Genomic DNA, 7,368 nt, shown 5'->3' with positions numbered 1-7,368 from the left:
ATACCTGATGAGGGATCTTATTTTTAAGAATTGTGTCTGTTTTAATAAAATATGTTTGATTTGATTTGTTTCTTAGTGATAATACTACAGAGAAAGTTGCATGCTTCACACTGGCCCTGTGCTGGTTTTGTTTTTGGGGTTTGGGGGGTTTTTTAATTTTTTTTTATTGAAGTATACTTGATTTACAATGTTGTGCCAATCACTGCTGTACAGCAAAGTGACTCAGTTACACACATATATACACATTACTTTTTTATATGTTCTTTTCCATTGTGGTTTATCCCAGGAGATTGGATATAGTTCCCTGTGTTCTACAGTAGGCCTTTGTTGTTTATCCTGAGCTGGTTTTTAAGTTAATTTAATTAAGTCCAACTAAATTAACTAGCTCATTCATGTAATGAAACAAATGCTGTCTGCCTACTATGTGCCAGGAATGCCAAAAGAAAAAAATTGATTTATTTAGTCCATGATAATTTTTCAAGGTGGTTATTATTAGATCCATTTAAGCACAGACTGAAAGATGTTGACATCTGCCTTGGGTCTCATTACCGCATTTTATCTTTACCTCCCACCACCTATACTTAGACCCTCTGTTCTGCCCAGCCAGGCTCCTCATACACGGCCCCTCGGCCCCTGAGTCCTGGGGTCCGTCACCCTGGCTATAATGTCCTCACAAATGCTGATTCGTACTCCACTCACCCTTATGGTCAAGGCGGTTCCCAAATCCTATTAAAGTTTTCATAGTACTCGGTCCTCAAAGTTCTGTCTCTCCTCCAAGCCCTCTTCTACAGCAGTCATAGGTATAATCAGTACCATTTCTTCAAAGGGTCATATGCAGGAACCTTGACAGCTGGTGTCAGATGCTACACTGGACACCATTCCCAGTGCCGTGCACGTAGGTGAAGGAGTGACTGATCGACTGTTTGTGAACCAATCGGTTTCCTGTATTGTTAGAGAATCTAGAAAGAAAAGGTGGGTCCTAGAAATGTTTGTTTTCCAATCACTCTACTTTTCTATCCTTATGTTAGAAGGTAGTAATTTATCTCCTTTTTGCATACTACCTTTGGCACAATTTCCCCAAAAGTCTCAGTTCTAAATTATACTCTTTTCTGTGTCCCTCTTTTTACCCCATCAGTCAAAATTTTAGCAATTTTCCTTTCTTGGACAAACCGTAAAACCTAAACTTGGTGATTCCAATTAATTAGAGGCTGTTCTTACTAAGCAAATCAGGGATTCTTTATCCAGGAACAAAAAGCTGGTAAAAGTCTTAAAAATCCACCAAACAGAACTGCAATTTCTTATACTGACCAATCCCTCTTTACATCTCAGCTATAATCAGAACTGAATTATCAGGATTCCCTGGTTTCCCAGTGGTTAAGAATCTGCCTGCCAACGCAGGGAACACGGGTTCGAGCCCTGGGCTGGGAAGATCCCACATGCCATGGAGCAACGAAGCCCATGTGCCACAACTACTAAGCCGGCGCTCTAGAGCCCGAGAGCCACAACTATTGAGCCCACGTGCCGCAACTACTGAAGCCCGCATGCCTAGAGCCTGTGCCCCGCAAAAAGAGAAGCCACCACAATGAGAAGCCCCCACACCACAATGAAGAGTAGCCCCTGCTCGCTGCAGCTAGAGAAAGCCTGCGTGCAGCAACGAAGACCCAACTCAGCCACTTAATTAATTAATTAATTAATTTTTTTTAAGAACTGAATTTTCTTGGTTCCCTTAGAAATCGTCAGCTGACCCCCATCAGATGTGCTAACATGTACACAGGATTAGGTAAACCAGGACCTGGAAGATTTCTGCAGGCTACTCTTTGTGCAGCGTAACTCTACATGATTTTCAAGATCTTAACCCTCCTCTCCTTCTCCCTGCCCCCCAGAACTAATCTATATGCTAATTTGCACTTGATCATGCTGCCCCACAATATGGTAATTGCTGTAATGTTTTCCAGGGAGAAGAAAAAAAAAAAACGTAGAAATTGAGCCGTGCCTCCATCTCTGAAGTCTGTGTGTTCATGAAAACATCGGCACAAATAGCAAGTTAGAAAGACTGAGCCCACGTTGACGCTTTCCCTCATCGAGGTCAACAAATCACTCCAGAAAATCTGGAAATGTTCTCCTAGGCTACCCGATTTTTAAATGATCCCCAGAAGTACCATGTGTCTGGGGAGGCAGTGAGCTACAGCCCATCGTAGATGAGCCTTCCCCTACCTGAGAGGGTCTCTAGATTTACAAGAAACCTAAGAGCCCTGACTTAACAGCTCATCCTCTGAAGGATGGCCAAGTGGTCCAGGCTTCCAGCTTCTCCACATCATCTGTATCCACTCGGGGGTCCCTCCCTTCTTGCCCTATTTCACTCCATGTGCCCTCCAGTGGTATTAAGATATCAAATGCAGGAGTGACAACAAGAGAGCCCTAATTAAACAGCAGCAAAGAAGGCCCTCGAAGGAACAGCCTGAACCCAAACAAGAGGAGCTTGGGACTGGAAGTGGGAAAGAAAGATGTTGGGGGGCTTGGAAACCAGCTGGGTTTAAAGCAACAGGTTTGTTGTGTGTATTTAAAGGGCCAGATGACACAAAGAGCTCCCTGTGCTGTCAGGCCAGAGACCAAGCTCGGATGCACCAAGACGGAAGGGGAAATAATCCCTGAGTCCTGTGACCAGAATCACACTGTAATTGCCCTCCGAGATCACTTATGGCAATCGGGGAAGTAATATTCTTCTGAATAATTATGAATAATTAGGCACATTTATGAACAATTACACTGATAATAACTATCCAATGCATTCCATTTTAAAATTGTAATTCAGTCATTATGCCTCCACCCTGCCTTCTGCATATTCATGGCCTGATCCACCTGCCAATCTCACAGGGTCTGGAGTTCTCTCCAGGTCAGGGTTGTTGCAGCCACAGCCGGTCCTGGACTCGCCCTGGGGACCTGGGAACATACTGGTGGGCAGGGTTGGAGCTGCATGACCTTTATGATTGACTTGAAAGAATCTGAACAATAGAAAGCGGCAGAAAGGACGTAAGGAAACATCTTCCTAAAACACCAGAGCTTTGCCAACGGGTGACTTGTTTATCAACATGCAAATGACTTAAAAGTAACAGCCAGGAGCTCACTGCTGTTTTCAACATTGATGGTGAAAAAGAAGCTGTTGGGACTTCCCTGGTGGCACAGTGGTTAAGAATCCGCCTGCCAGTGCAGGGGACACGGGTTTGATCCCTGCTCCAAGAAGATCCCACATGCCTCGGAGCAACTAAGCCCGTGCACCACAACTACTGAGCCTGCGCTCTAGAGCCAGTGAGCCACAACTATTGAGCCCATGTGCCGCAACTACTGAAGCCCAAGCACCTAGAGCCCGTGCTCCACAACAAGAGAAGCTACTGCAATGAGAAGCCCGAACACCGCAACGAAGAGTAGCCTGCTCACCGCAACTAGAGAAAGCCCATGTGCAGCAACAAAGACCCAATGCAGCCAATAAATAAATAAATAAATTTATTAAAAAAAAAAAAGAAGCTGTTGTGTCCACGTGCCATTGTAAAGAACACCAGTAAATTGTACAAAAGCTGTCTTTTCATAGCTGTCTTCTGATCAGAGTATTAGGCTCCTTAGAAACCAGAGGTCCCATTTGGAAGATGGAGTCCAAATCATGAGTACTTCCTCGGGCTTTAAAACAAAATGTGCACTTGACTTTTTCCCTTACTCTTTGCCCCTCACATCCTACTTTCCCTTTTTCTTCTCTCTCTCTTTCTCTCTCTCTCTCTCTTCACTCTCGTGTGCTCTCTCTGTCTCCCTCTCCCCCTCCACCACCCCCCCCAACCTCTTACACCTTTGCCAACTTCTGTATCACCTTCAGGCCTCTTTCTGTTCCAGTCCTAACAAGGACTGACAATCATGAAAGTAAGCTTTTATTTCTCCAGTCCCAAAAGTAATATCTGTCACCTCAGAAATTTGGGAAGGATCAGCAGCACAAATAAAAATAGGATTTAAACTATGGATAAACTCAACACCTGAGAGAACCAATATTCTGAGGTTTCTTTTTCCACCCATATTTTACACAATCAAGATTATATTACAAAAGCAATCTTGAAATCCTGAAATTTTCTTTAACATTTTCCATAGTATTGCATTTTCCATATTATGCAATAAGAAGCATTTTCCGTGTTATTAAAACATGTTTTAAAAGTTTCATGTTTGATATGGCCAAATAAAATTATATGAAAGGGTAAATGATAATCATCTCCTGACATCTTGGGTGCCCACTTCGCATTTTTGCTACTTTGTCACACAATCTTGTGGCGAAGTCTTTTGTTCTTATTTCTCACCCTATTATTTCCACGTTCCCCTCTTCTTAAATTAGGACTCGACATAGGCATAAGGAGGTACGCAGCTTTAGAAATAAGACAGTGGAGTAGTGTCACTGGTTTAGTGCACAGACAGGCTCACAACATACAACTTTGGGGGGATGAGCAACCTTAATATCCTGCAGTTTAACTCTAAACAAAACTTTTTATGCAAAATTAGCCATTAACAGTATTCCATCTTGGACCTAAACCAAGGAGGCTCAGTAGCTGAAATACTTTCTGTTGCATCTTTTCCTGAGACTTGATTACAGAAAAACAGAGGCATAAATGGCATCTTGTTGAGCTTCTGGAATAGTTGTTTCCAAAGGACAGCTTCAGATGTATCAGAATTGCCAGGTGAGCTTTGTGAAAATATATTTTCCTGGTGTTTACCAATTGATATTCTGATTCAGTAGAGTGAGGAGTAAGGATCGAGCTGAGAAGGGAAGTGGGTGACAGATGATAACGTACCGTGTGTGTCATGCCAAGCACCCTGGCCATCACTGTAGAAGCAACATGGTTTGTGAGCGGATGAGTGACCCGGACAAGTGGGCCCAAGAGAAAGCTGAGCCTGGCATAAATGAACAGAATCAACTGAGTGGTTGTGAGATGGGGCAGGATGAGGGGCAAAGAGAAGGACAGAAGGACATGGGACTAACGCGGCTGCTGTGGTGACCCAGAACTCTGATCAACCAGTGATGAGACCGTGAACAGAGGACAGCGTGAGTAGGGGAGTGAAGCAGGAGATGGATATGAAAGCTATAAAGGGCAGAACTGATAAGATCGTGCGAATGTTGAATGTGGGAACTAAAAGGCAAAGCTAAGGTGACTCCTGATTATCCGGTTTGGATAAAAGTGTGGAGAAGGAGCAGCAGCTGGGAGTGGTGTGGAAAGGGGGAGGGGGAAGGGTGATAGAGGTTGAAGGGCTGTGATGAATCCCCTTGGAAACAATGCTTTCCCAAAGACAGAGGTCCATACTATTCAAAAATAATCACTTTCTGAAGTTGTTGTTTGGATTTTTCATCATGAAAATAAAGATTTTGCTTTTTTCTCCCTGCCCCCGCCCCTTGTGAATGTTTCCGGACTGCAGTGTGACAGCATCCCAGGAATGAAAAGCCAGCCCTCTGGGTGGTTGGCCTTTCACAGGGAAGCCAGCCAAGAGAGGCGCTCCGTGGTACAGATGCTTTGCCTCACTGGCTTACCCTGTGGTCCAGAGAGTCGTCGAGCAACCCTGGGACTCTGTCTCCCCAGGTAACCTGAGGACAGAAAAAGCCGGTATCCCAGTTGTAGGTCTTTGCAAGTTTTCTCCCTGCAGAGTCAGACACCTGGAGTTCCTTGTAAGAGGCAGCTCTACACAGATTCGAGGTCCCAGTCTCTGTGTCCCAGTGGGATTTCCTGTAGGTTTTGAGGGGAGTTGACATCCAAAAGAAGAATTTCTTGGCAGTCCTAGGAGCAAAGCTCAAGGAATGCTCGTTGGGATATATTAATCCAAAAGCTGGAAGAATCAATCGTTTCACTTAGAGTGCATGGGCACAGTAAAAAGTTATCAACCAGTTTTTTTGGCTTTGTCTTTGTCTGGATACATTATCTCCAAGACACTGGGCTAGTTTCCTATCATAAAAAAAGAGACCACGTGCTCGCTTCGGCAGCACATATACTAAAATTGGAACGATACAGAGAAGATTAGCATGGCCCCTGCGCAAGGATGACACGCAAATTCGTGAAGCGTTCCATATTTTTAAAAAAAATTAAAAAAAAAAAAAGAGACCACGACATATTTCAAAGAGCACTCTTGGGAGTAAATCCTGGTAAAATTTTTCAGTGGAAAATGATATCACATTTCCAGTATTTTTTCTAGGTAGAATAAATAGAAGAGATGAAGAAATATTGAATATGTCTTGATATTACAAAGCATGTAACTATCATGGTTATGAAGATAATTTAGCAACACAGGAAAATGCACAAAAACAAGCTAGAAAATTGAATATTCACTACTAATGCAACTACACTTTTAAAGTGTTAAACAATGGGAAGAAATATGGCGACATACGAACAAGGATTCTGTTTCATTTGTGATAATACCTTTTGTCTCTGTTACAATTTATTTCTCAAATGGTCACGTCCAGTAAACAACAGAAACAACTAAATAAATATGGAAAGAAAGAAAGAAGCAAATCGTGTCCCAGCCAGATGAGGAGAAACTAAGCGGAGGGGTGAAAAGAAACCCAGAGAGGTCAAGGGTGTTACCCAAGGTCATACTCTAAATCAGTTGGCAGAACTAAAAATAAAGCACGTAATTAGCTGTGAGAATAACACCCTCCCTTGATCCAGCCACGAGAGAAACGCAGCCTGTGAGGACCAGAGTGAGTGTTCCTCAGTCATACATCCCCTTGGCTGGAGGCTCCTGCTTCCCCAGAGGCTCCGGAGGCAGCCCCTGAGTCAGGTGTGCAGAGGTCCAGCCAGAACGGAGCCCTTTCTTTCCTTAGCAGGGAAGGTAGCCGCCGCTGCGTGAGCTGCCACTACACCCCATAGGCCTCTTGAAAACAGCTTGAGTCTGATAGCTCAGCGAGGCCCCTGCCCTCCCTTCCCTCCTGCCTTCTCCCTCCGCACAAAGAGGCCATTCTCTTCTTGTTGTTTTGAACGAGGTGTTTGGATGACGATTCCGCTGCCTCGCCAACCCCTCCTCCCCCCACTTCCCCGCTGCCAGCTAAATTCTCATGATTGATGGGGGCGATACTTTGAAATTTTGAGATGTGGGGAACGGAGGGGAGAGGGCAGGGAACACGGTGGACAAGGAAGGGGGGGTGCTGCTGAAACACCAGGGACATTAGAACATGTCAGCGCTGGTAAATGATTCATGGAGGTAATGATTCTAAACATTTATCTCTGAGCATATATGTGCATTTTACCTAACGATCTCAAGCGCCCATAAGTGAAGAAAGACGCGGAATAAATCAGAGGAACAGGCCCTAAATGAGAATCCCTTAGGAACGGGATCTGAATTGTAAATGCCGCCGGA

At 44.2% G+C, this 7,368-nt stretch overlaps 1 non-coding gene across 1 annotated transcript; it reads left to right on the top strand.

Moving 5' to 3' along the window:
- The first annotated feature begins 5,982 nt into the window (after positions 1 to 5,982).
- Positions 5,983 to 6,089, top strand: LOC130832177 (U6 spliceosomal RNA). Its single transcript, XR_009048249.1, has one exon. It is a non-coding gene; the product is annotated as a U6 spliceosomal RNA (small nuclear RNA).
- The last annotated feature ends 1,279 nt before the right edge of the window (positions 6,090 to 7,368 follow it).

Source organism: Hippopotamus amphibius, chromosome 11 (genome assembly GCF_030028045.1).
Source record: "Hippopotamus amphibius kiboko isolate mHipAmp2 chromosome 11, mHipAmp2.hap2, whole genome shotgun sequence".
Taxonomy (NCBI): Eukaryota; Metazoa; Chordata; class Mammalia; order Artiodactyla; family Hippopotamidae; genus Hippopotamus; species Hippopotamus amphibius.
This window is presented reverse-complemented; position numbering and strand designations above follow the sequence as displayed.